Raw genomic sequence first — 12,622 nt, 5'->3', positions numbered from 1 at the left:
AAATAAAATGAAAACAAAACAGACAATGTGATTTTCTGGATTTTTTTTTCTCAGTTTGTCTCCCATAGTTGAGGTCTACCTATGATGTAAATTACAGACGCCTCTCATCTTTTTAAGTGGTGGAACTTGCACTATTGCTGACTGACTAAATACTTTTTTTCCCCACTGTATACTACATACATACTACATGCATGCTACATGCTACATACATACCACATACATACTACATACATACTACATACATACTACATGCTACATACATACTACATATATACTACATGCATGCTACATACATACTACATGCTACATACATACTACATATATACTACATGCATGCTACATACATACTGCATGCTACATGCATGCTACATACATACTACATACATACTACATGCTACATACATACCACATATATACTACATACATACTACATACAATACATTCATACAATACATACATAGACATACAGTACATATAACATAGAGTAACATACTTACCAATACTTGTCACATTGTTCCCCGAAGCCATTGTCTTTTACGGAATAAATATTAACATAACAAACCACAAAAATACTCACCCACGATCCGAAGCAGTCCACGAGTGTGTCCCACGACGATCTTGGGTAGAGAACTGCAGCATCAGCTGTTGCTGCCGTTCTCTACGGGCTGCAGGAATCCAATGACGGAAGGTAGGTATCCTTCCGCACTGTATTCCTCCGCCACTTAAAAAAAAAAAAGTCCCTAGTCTCACTTTATGCCATTGCTGTGTGGGAAATTCCCACGCAGCAATGGCATAAAGTGAGACTAGGGATTTTTTTTTTTTTAAGTGGCGGAGGAATACAGTGCGGAAGGATACCTACCTTCCGTCATTGGATTCCTGCAGCCCGTAGAGAACGGCAGCAACAGCTGATGCTGCAGTTCTCTACCCAAGATCGTCGTGGGACACACTCGTGGACTGCTTCGGATCGTGGGTGAGTATTTTTGTGGTTTGTTATGTTAATATTTATTCCGTAAAAGACAATGGCTTCGGGGAACAATGTGACAAGTATTGGTAAGTATGTTACTCTATGTTATATGTACTGTATGTCTATGTATGTATTGTATGAATGTATTGTATGTAGTATGTATGTAGTATATATGTGGTATGTATGTAGCATGTAGTATGTATGTAGTATGTATGTAGCATGCATGTAGCATGCAGTATGTATGTAGCATGCATGTAGTATATATGTAGTATGTATGTAGCATGTAGTATGTATGTAGCATGCATGTAGTATATATGTAGTATGTATGTAGCATGTAGTATGTATGTAGTATGTATGTAGTATGTATGTAGTATGTATGTGGTATGTATGTAGCATGTAGCATGCATGTAGTATGTATGTAGTATATATGTGGTATGTATGTAGCATGTAGTATGTATGTAGCATGCAGTATGTATGTAGCATGCATGTAGTATATATGTAGTATGTATGTAGCATATATGTAGTATGTATGTAGCATGTAGTATGTATGTAGCATGCAGTATGTATGTAGCATGCATGTAGTATATATGTAGTATGTATGTAGCATATATGTAATATGTATGTAGTATATATGTAGTATGTATGTAGCATGTAGTATGTATGTAGCATGCATGTAGTATATATGTAGTATGTATGTAGCATGTAGTATGTATGTAGCATGCATGTAGTATGTATGTAGTATATATGTAGTATGTATGTAGCATGTAGTATGTATGTAGCATGCATGTAGTATATATGTAGTATGTATGTAGCATGTAGTATGTATGTAGCATGCATGTAGTATGTATGTAGTATGTATGTAGTATGTATGTAGTATATATGTAGCATGTATGTAGCATGTAGTATGTATGTAGCATGCATGTAGTATATATGTAGTATGTATGTAGTATATATGTGTTATGTATGTAGTATGTATGTAGTATGTATGTAGTATATATGTGGTATGTATGTAGTATGTATGTAGTATGTATGTAGTATGTATGTAGCATGTAGTATGTATGTAGCATGCATGTAGTATGTATGTAGTATTTTTTTTTTTTTTTTTAACATTTAACACATTAGCCGGATGATGGGACTACTACTGTCCCATCATTGGCTAATGTGTCAATCACTGTCATGGTAGCAGGCATCGCCAGATGGGACTTGTAGTCCCATCGGACGATGCTTGCACAGACCCCCGGACATCAGCACAGCCCCCCGGCAGGCCGGCACAGCCCCCCGGCAGGCCGGCACAGACCCCCACAGGGTGCACAGACCACCGGCAGGCTGGCACAGCCCCCCGGCAGGCCGGTACAGACCCCCACAGGGTGCACAGACCACCGGCAGGCCGGCACAGCCCCCCGGCAGGCCGGTACAGACCCCGGGCAGTCCACACAGCCCCCCGGCAGGCCGGCACAGCCCCCCGGCAGGCCGGCAGAGACCCCCGGAAGGCCCAAAATGACGGCGCATCATGATGCGCACACACCGCGCATCATGATGACGTCAGGCTGTCAATCAACTTTGAACTTCCGATTCCGATGCCGACTTCCGATATTGAAAAAATATCGGAAGTCGGTATCGGAATTCCGATACAGCAAGTATCGGCCGATACCCGATACTTGCGGTATCGGAATGCTCAACACTAATCATCAGCATTAAAATAAAAAAAAATACATAATTATGGAGTTAGCAAAGAACAAAACTCATCTCGAGAAACTGATCAAGCTACTACATCAAACTTAGAAAGTTGTAGAATGTCGACATTCAAAAAGAAAATAAAGCAGCCAGAAACAGAGATAAAGTGTACATGTATGTACCGTATTTTTTGCTTTATAAGACCCACCTGATTATAAGACGCACCTAGATTTTAATGGGGATATATAGGAAAAAAAATATTTTGAGCACTTTAATTAAATAACTAAATATTATTTTAATATAGTAGACTCAACAGCAGCATTGTGGGTAGTGTAAGAACAGTCCCATGTACCGTAAGTAACAGCAAGAACCATATTCTGGCTAACAAGTGAGGAGAAACTTTACTCTTCAGGCACCGCAATCTTCTAATCAGGGAATCACCGGAATTCCTCATCACTGCCCAATAGTGTGCAAAAACTTTTAATTACCGGTAAATAACAAAATATTATTTTAACATAGTAGACTCAACAGCAGCATTGTGGGTAACATGTAAGAACAGTCTCATGTACCGTACCAGCAAGAGCCATGCTCTGGCTAACAAGTGAGGACAAACGTTAATCGTCAGACACCGCAATCTTCTAGTCAGAGAATCACAGGAACTCCTCATCATTGCTGTGAGAGTCTAGGAAGCTCAAGTCCTCACAGTCATTATTATCACTTTCCTCACTGTCCTCATAAAGAAAACCATCTTCAGTGCCATCTAAGGCATTGCTAATTCCATATTTTTTGAAAGATCAGATCATATAACCGTTTCATCCTTTACTGATTCCCATGATGTTTTCACCCACTCACAAACTTGAGTGATAGTGGACCTCTTCATCCATCCAGTTGTGTAAGGTCATGATTGCCAGCAGCCATCCATTTATTCCACTCTTTTCGCATGTAGACTTTAAACGGCTTGTTTATAGAAACATCGAGAGGTTGCCGCTGGCTGGTAAACCCCCCTGGAATTACCGCGAGATGGGTCTTCACTAGTGTTGAGCATTCCGATACTGCAAATATCGGGTATCGGCCGATATTCACGGTATCGGAATTCCGATACTGAATTACGATACTTTTTGCATATCGAATACCGGAATCGGAAGTTCCCTTAATGCTATGAGCCAGTTTGATTTGATTCAGCCAATGAGGAATCCTAATAAGTGTGGGCACATCCTGTTAGGCATGGAGGCATGTTAACTAATGGCATGTCTGTGATTGGCTGCTGAAATGATGTCATGATGCACTATAAAAGCCGCTGCCACCATTTTGGGTTCACTCTGCAGTGAATTCAGTTAGGGATAGGACGCTGCTGTTCAGACTCTGAGGGACAGTTAGAGATAGTGATTTTCTATATAGTGCTTTACCCAGGCTACTTTATCAACCGCTGTAGCTTTATTTTGCCTTGCAGCGCTGTTCACAGCTGTCTGCAAGGTCTGTGTGTGTGAGTGCAGCTCACGCTGTAGTGTGTTCTGCAGCCACCTGTGGTTGTAGTCCGCTCAGCATGCGTCACTGTCTCATACATAGTCCTTTTTTTGTTTTATTGCTGCTCATTTTTCTTGATTTCTCCTATTATTGTGCTTCCATCCATATCCATCTACATTGGTTGCAAACACTATATAGGAGTAGATAGCGGAGCCTTTCTGCAGCCTTTCAGTGCTAGTGCACAGTTCTCTGCACTGTTCATGGCTGTCTGTGAGGTCTCTGTGTGTGAGTGCAGCTCATGCTATTGCATTGTAGGTTAACTTCCTGCATTGTTATAGCTACAAAAAGTTTGTGATACTATCGCTTTTACATCTTTGGCCACATCCTTTTTTTTTGTGAAAAAAAAAACGTAAAAAAAGTTCACCAAACACTCCACTTTACAGTTATATAGGCCACATTAGCTCATATTAAAGTGTAGTCCACGCGAAACCGCTGGACATTTCTTTTGTCGCTGGTCTCCCGCTGGCCAGCACGTATCGCTGCGTGTGACAGGCGGGAGACGAACGATCTGCAGGTAACTAACATACACATCGGGTATCCAAGGGGCGTGCGTCCCTTGGATACCTGATGTGTACGTTAGTTACCAGCACGCTGATGCAGGGAGCTGGTAACTAACGTACACATTGGGTATCTAAGGGACGCATGTCCCTTGAATACCCGATGTGTATGTTAGTTAGCAGCTCCCTGCATCAGCGCGCTGGTAACTAATGAACACAGCGACGATGCGCGCTCGGCATCGCTGTGCTGATAGCTGGTGAAGCTGTCTGTGTGACAGCTCACCAGCGATCACATAGCGACTCACCAGTGATCCTGACACGTTGATATTGTTGTCGGGATCGCTGGTGTGTCACTATGTGTGACTCCAGCTTTAGGAACGTGGTCGTGGAGTTTCAGCAGGGAGAGGACGTCGGGATTCTGTGCCTGCTGCGGGCACCAGTGACTCAGCATCCCCCAGTTTTCCCAGGGAATAGTCCTTTATGCGCAGCTTTGTAGGAGCTCGCCGTACCCCACTACTGCGGGAAGAACAAATTGAAGCCATTGTCAGATGGATGGCAGCTAATACATCGACTTCAATTACTTCAACATCCTCTCAGGTCCAGAGCACTGAAGAGCAACCATCTGTCTCTTCACCACCTGCCAAATTGCCCAGGCAGTCAGAGAGCCCTGGACAGGAGCCATCTCTACTTCTGTTTTCTGAATCTCTTGGCTTAGAAAGAGGGGGCCAGCCAAGCAGCATTCTAGAATGTGAAGAAGAGGGAGTATGCAGTGATGCACAACAGCTTTGTCTCTCTGAATCTGAAGAGGCGGGTGGGCCAGTGCCTATGGTCAGCACACCTCAGTACGCATCTGATGATGAGACTCAGGTGCCACTTTCTGGTGCGTACTGTGCTGGCGAGACTACCCAGGAGAAGCAGGTGTTTGAAGAGGGTAGTGTAGATGATGAGGTCCTTGACCCATCATGGTGTGAGGAACAAGAAGGTGGTGGGAGCAGCTCTGAGGAAGAGATTCCCAAAATGGCCAAAGCAGGAGGGAGAGGGAGGGGGCAGACTTGGTTGCCTGTAGCCTCCACTTCGGCACCCGTTAGGAGCATTCCTCTTCCAAAAGCCAAAACGGGCGCTCCCAAGACTTGCAGTGCGTGGTCCTTTTTTGACACAGTTGCAGATGACATTTGCTTTGTCAAATGCAAGCTGTGTCATCAGAAAGTCAAAAGAGGGAAAAATGTCAGCAACCTCAATACCACAAATATGTGGAAACATGTGCAGACCAAGCACATGGTGGAGTTACAAAGACACACTGAAGACGTAGGCCAACCTACAGCACCACCTACCACCTCTTCATCTCGTGTTGTAACCTCTTCCTCCAGCTCACACACAGCTGGTTCGGCTTCCTCACAGGATCGCCATAGAAGAACCTCTGGCACTATTGTACAGAGACCCAGTGTAATTCCACCCACAGCACCACGTTCCCTGTCATCCTCACACTCCCAGGCCACTCTACAGCCATCGGTAGCACAGGCATGGGAGAAAAGGCGGCCATACTCGGCAAACCATCCCTGAGCACAGGCTCTGAATGCTGGCATTGCAAAACTACTGTCCATTGAAATGCTCTCATTCAGGCTGGTGGAGACTGATACCTTCCGTAACTTCATAGCATTGGCAGTCCCAAAATACAACGTCCCCAGCCGCTTTTATTTCAGCAGGCAAGCCGTCCCTGCCCTGCAAAAGCATGTGGAGGAAAAAATTAAACATGCGCTACTAAACGCCGTCAGTAGCAAGGTCCACCTGACCACCGATGCATGGACCAGTAACCATGGACAGGGACGATACCTTTCCCTCACTGCCCATTGGGTAAATGTTGTGGAGCCGGGTACAGATCTTGAGAGTGGTGCTGTACGTGTTCTGCCAACTCCAAGGATTGCAGGAATCCAGTCTGTACACATTGACTCCTCCTCATACTCCAGTTCCTCTGAATCAGCGCTGCAGGAGCCGTCACGGTCTACCTCCACATGGACCCGTGAACGCTTACCTGTTACTACCGATATGAGCACAGTCGTGGCCAAACGTCAACAGGCCGTGCTGAAATTAATTTCTTTGGGGAATCGAAGCCACACAGCGCAGGAGCTCTGTAATGCCATCAAGCAGGAGAGCGACGTGTGGTTTGTGCCAGTGAATCTCCAGCCAGGCTTGGTAGTGTGTGACAATGGCCGAAATCTGGTGGCAGCTCTGGGCCTAGGCAACCTCACTCACATCCCATGTCTGGCACATGTGCTCAACTTGGTCATGCAGAGTTTTTTGAGGGACTCTCCGGATCTTGATGCACTGCTGCACAAGGTCCGCATAGAGTGCGCTCACTTGCGGCATTCCAGCATGGCAAGATCGCGCATTGCAGCTCTGCAGCGCCGATTCCGCCTTCTGGAACATCGCATCATATGTGACCTACCCACCAGGTGGAATTCAACGTTACATATGTTGGAGCGGTTGTGTGAGCAGCAGGCAGCAGTAATGGAGTACCAGCTGCATCAGGCGCAAAAAAGTCGCACTGCGCGCCGTTCCACTTCACCACCACTGAGTGGGCTTCTATGAAGGACACCCGCCACGTTTTGCGTGCCTTCGATGATTCCACGTGGATGGCGAGTGCAGATGATGCACTAGTCAGCATGACAGTCCCCTTTATCTGCCTGCTTGAAAAAACACTGCAAGCACTAAGGGAGGAGGTTGTGGAAGAAGTGGAGGATGAGGAGTCACAAATGCCATCTGCTTCTGGACAGTCTGCGCAACGTGGTTCCTCACAAAGGCCTAGGTAGTAGACACTTTGTGAGGAGGATGAGGAGGAGTCAATGGAGGAGGAAGACATCTGTCCAGAGGAGGGAGGTACACAATGCTCTAGTAGTCAGTATGTAGAGCGAGGGTGGGGTGATGCAGAGCAGGAAGAGATGACGCCTCAAGCAGGGGACAGCGTTTCTTGGCCAGTTGGGAGTCTGCAGCACATGGTTGATTTCATGCTGCAGTGCCTAAGAAACGACCGCCGAATCGCCCACATTCTCAACATGGATGATTATTGGGTGTACACCCACCTAGATCCTCGCTAGCGGGACAACTTACAAAGCCTCATAACACCGTTGAACCGGGAGCGTAAAATGCGGGAGTACCAAGACACACTGGTGCATTCCATCATGTTCTCCATTCCACCCGAGAGCAGTGCTGCTAGTGCTTTACAAAGCAGGTCTGTGCGTCGAGGCAGTGGAGGAAGCTCTGCACAAAGAGGGAGCAGAAGCAGCGCCTCACCACAAGGCAAGACCAGTATAGCCCAAATGTGGCAAATTTTTGTGTGCCCGCCACAAATGTCTACACCATCACAGACGGCTCCAGTCAGCAGGAGGCAATGTTTCCGTCAGATGGTGACAGACTAAATGTCTTGCCCTCTCAGTGTTCTCCCAGACGGCTCTTTCCCCTTCAAGTTTTGGGTCTCTAAGCTGGATACATGGCCAGAGCTTAGCCAGTATGCATTGGAGGTGCTGGCTTGCCCTGCTGCTAGTGTATTATCGGAATGTGTCTTTAGTGCCGCAGGTGGTGTACTAACAGACCGTCGCATGCGACTATCCTCCGATAACGTTGACCGGCTTACTTTTCTGAAAATGAACAAAGCCTGGATCTTGCCGGAATTTGCCATTCCTCTTCCAGATTAAATAATTGGTTGGCAACAGTATCCAGGTCTCCTGTTTTGTTCATGTTTCTACCACCTCAACTGTAATCCCTGGGCTCCAACACCGCCAGTTGCTGCTCAGAAGTGCCATCTGCACAGAGAAAAACACTAGCTCCTGTGCTAGTGGGGTTCTATAATGTCAGCTGCTCCCCTGCTGTGTGACCGGCAATATCTCCTGCTCCGTCCACATTCACACAACATCAGATATTAAACTTGCTCCAATTAGGCCTCAGCTTACACCCTGATTGACCCTGGGCTCCAACACCGCAAGTTGCTGCTCAGAAGTGCGGTCTGCACAGAGAAAAACACTAGCTCCTGTGTTAGTGGGGTTCAGTAACGCCAGCTGCTCCCCTGCTGTGTGTCCGGCAATGTCTCCTGCTCCCTCCACATTCACACAACATCAGATATTAAACTTGCTCCAATTAGGCCTCAGCCTTCAACCTGATTGACCCTGGGCTCCAACACCGCCAGTTGCTGCTCAGAAGTGCCGTCTGCACATAGAAAAACACTAGCTCCTGTGTTAGTGGGTTCAGTAATGTCAGCTGCTCCCCTGCTGTGTGTCCGGCAATATCTCCTGCTCCGTCCACATTCACACAACATCAGATATTAAACTTGCTCCAATTAGGCCTCAGCCTTCAACCTGATTGACCCTGTGCTCCAACACCGCCAGTTGCTGCTCAGAAGTGCCGTCTGCACAGAGAAAAACACAAGCTCCTGTGTTAGTGGGGTTCAGTAACGCCAGCTGCTCCCCGGTTGTGTGTCCGGCAATTTCTCCTGCTCTGTCCACATTCCCACTACTAGTAGGACAGAGCAGGAGAAATTGCCGGACAAACAGCAGAGGATCAGCTGACGTTACTGAACCCCAATAACACAGGAGCAAGTGTTGACTGTGCAGATGGCACTTCTGAGCAGCAACTGGCGTTGTTGGAGCCCAGGGTAAATTCTAGAAACAGAGTGGAGCCAGAGGCCTAATTGGAGCAAGTTTAAAATCAGTAGTAGTCTACAACAGATATTAATCTTGATCCAATTAGGCCTCTGGCTCCACTATGTTTGTAGTGTTAACCCTGGGCTCCAATACCGCCAGTTGCTGCTCAGAAGTGCCGTCTGCACAGTCAACATATGCTCCAGTGTTATTGGGGCTCAGTAATGTCAGCTGATCCCCAGCTGTGTGTCCGGCAATTTCTCCTGCTCTGTCCACACTCACACAACTACAGATTTTAAACTTGCTCCAAAGCGGCCTCTGCCTCCACTTTGTTTGTACTATTGACCCTGGGCTCCAACACCGCCAGTTGCTGCTCAGAAGTGCCGTCTGCACAGTCAACATATGCTCCAGTGTTATTGGGGTTCAGTAATGTCAGCTAATCCCCAGCTGTGTGTCCGGCAATTTCTCCTGCTCTATCCACACACACACATCTACAGATTTTAAACTTGCTCCAATTAGGCCTCAGCCTTCAACCTGATTGACCCTGGGCTCCAACACCGCCAGTTGCTGCTCAGAAGTGCCGTCTGCACATAGAAAAACACTAGCTCCTGTGTTAGTGGGTTCAGTAATGTCAGCTGCTCCCCTGCTGTGTGTCCGGCAATATCTCCTGCTCCGTCCACATTCACACAACATCAGATATTAAACTTGCTCCAATTAGGCCTCAGCCTTCAACCTGATTGACTCTGTGCTCCAACACCGCCAGTTGCTGCTCAGAAGTGCCGTCTGCACAGAGAAAAACACAAGCTCCTGTGTTAGTGGGGTTCAGTAACGCCAGCTGCTCCCCGGTTGTGTGTCCGGCAATTTCTCCTGCTCTGTCCACATTCCCACTACTAGTAGGACAGAGCAGGAGAAATTGCCGGACAAACAGCAGAGGATCAGCTGACGTTACTGAACCCCAATAACACAGGAGCAAGTGTTGACTGTGCAGATGGCACTTCTGAGCAGCAACTGGCGTTGTTGGAGCCCAGGGTAAATTCTAGAAACAGAGTGGAGCCAGAGGCCTAATTGGAGCAAGTTTAAAATCAGTAGTAGTCTTCAACAGATATTAATCTTGATCCAATTAGGCCTCTGGCTCCACTATGTTTGTAGTGTTAACCCTGGGCTCCAATACCGCCAGTTGCTGCTCAGAAGTGCCGTCTGCACAGTCAACATATGCTCCAGTGTTATTGGGGCTCAGTAATGTCAGCTGATCCCCAGCTGTGTGTCCGGCAATTTCTCCTGCTCTGTCCACACTCACACAACTACAGATTTTAAACTTGCTCCAAAGCGGCCTCTGCCTCCACTCTGTTTGTACTATTGACCCTGGGCTCCAACACCGCCAGTTGCTGCTCAGAAGTGCCGTCTGCACAGTCAACATATGCTCCAGTGTTATTGGGGTTCAGTAATGTCAGCTGATCCCCAGCTGTGTGTCCGGCAATTTCTCCTGCTCTGTCCACACTCACACAACTACAGATTTTAACCTTTCTCCAAATAGGCCTCTGCCTCCACTCTGTTTGTACTATTGACCCTGGGCTCCAACACCGCCAGTTGCTGCTCAGAAGTGCCGTCTGCACAGTCAACATATGCTCCTGTGTTATTGGGGTTCAGTAATGTCAGCTAATCCCCAGCTGTGTGTCCGGCAATTTCTCCTGCTCTGTCCACACACACACAACTACAGATTTTAAACTTGCTCCATATAGGCCTCTGCCTCCACTCTGTTTGTACTATTGACCCTGGGCTCCAACACCGCCAGTTGCTGCTCAGAAGTGCCATCTGCACAGTCAACATATGCTCCAGTGTTATTGGGGTTCAGTAATGTCAGCTGATCCCCAGCTGTGTGTCCGGCAATTTCTCCTGCTCTGTCCACACTCACACAACTACACATTTTAACCTTTCTCCAAATAGGCCTCTGCCTCCACTCTGTTTGTACTATTGACCCTGGGCTCCAACACCGCCAGTTGCTGCTCAGAAGTGCCGTCTGCACAGTCAACATATGCTCCAGTGTTATTGGGGTTCAGTAATGTCAGCTGATCCCCAGCTGTGTGTCCGGCAATTTCTCCTGTTCTGTCCACACACACAACTACAGATTTTAAACTTGCTCCAATTAGGCCTCTCTCTCCACTCTGTTTGTAGTATTTACCCTGGGTTCCAGCACCGCCAGCAGGTTCCCGGCAGTGTCTTTGGCATGGATACTCCCTCCTGCCAGCATGGTTCCAGCAAGCCAGCTGTTTCCGGGTAGTGTCAACGTCACTTTGCCTCCAAAACTTTGTCCTGTCGTGTTGCGGTCGGGTTAGCTGACTCTATGGTGCCTGCAATTTAGGTGCTTCCTTTGTGGGCTGCGGGATCTGGCAATAAAGGCTGGTTCCGTAGTGCCAATAGGACAAGCACCCCCTGTAGGACTGTTGGGTTTTGGTAACTGCGGCCGGCTTGCGGCCTTGCAACTTTGTTTTTCATGGGTACCTTCTGCTACCCATCCAGGTTCCAGTACCGTCAGCTGGTTCTCGGCAGTGCCTTTGGCTTCGGTGCCTCCTTCTCGGTATCCGAGTTCCAGCAACATCTGCAGGCCCTTGGTAGTGCTTTCTGGCACAGGTACCTCCTGCTTAGTAACCGGCTTCCAGTACCATCAGCTGGTCCTCGGTAGTGCCATTGGCTCTTGTTCCTTCTGCTGCCCCTCCGGGTTCCAGCACCGTCAGCTGGTTCTCGGCAGTTCCTTCAGCCTTCTTGTACCTTCTGCTACATTTCCAAGTTCAAGCTTTTAGAAATAGTTTTTGGTAATCACTCTGGATCTCCCTGACGACGACCCTGAAGACGACCCTGAAGACCACCCCGAAGAAGACGACGACCCCGAAGATGATGACCCTGAAGATGACTACCCTGAAGACCACCCCAAATAAGACCAAAAAGATGACCCTGAAGAAGATGACCAAGAGGACAAAGAACATGAAGACAACCACCAAGATACAGAACAACAAGAGACAAAAGACCAAGAAGCAGAAGACCAAGAAGCAGAAGAACAAAAAGCAGAAGAACATTAAGCATAAGACTAAAAATCAGAGCAAAAGATATTATCTAAATTATAAGCAGAAGAAGACTAAGCAGTGCATGGGGTGAGTCTGTTCCTCCTCGTGGTGCCCCTGGAAAATGCCTGCTGCTGCAGGCCAAACTGAACACGGACAAATCCTGTTGTAAATCTTTTGTGACAGGCAGAACGGAAGGTGTAATCTTCAAACTTTTATAGATAACAACTACAGGAATGCCTGTCACAAATAAGAATATGATGAAGAAGAATGAAGAAG

Source organism: Dendrobates tinctorius, unplaced genomic scaffold (assembly GCF_039654945.1).
Source record: "Dendrobates tinctorius isolate UK_male_01 unplaced genomic scaffold, ASM3965494v1 ptg000111l, whole genome shotgun sequence".
In the NCBI taxonomy this organism is placed as follows: Eukaryota; Metazoa; Chordata; class Amphibia; order Anura; family Dendrobatidae; genus Dendrobates; species Dendrobates tinctorius.
Note: the sequence above shows the minus strand (reverse complement) of the source record.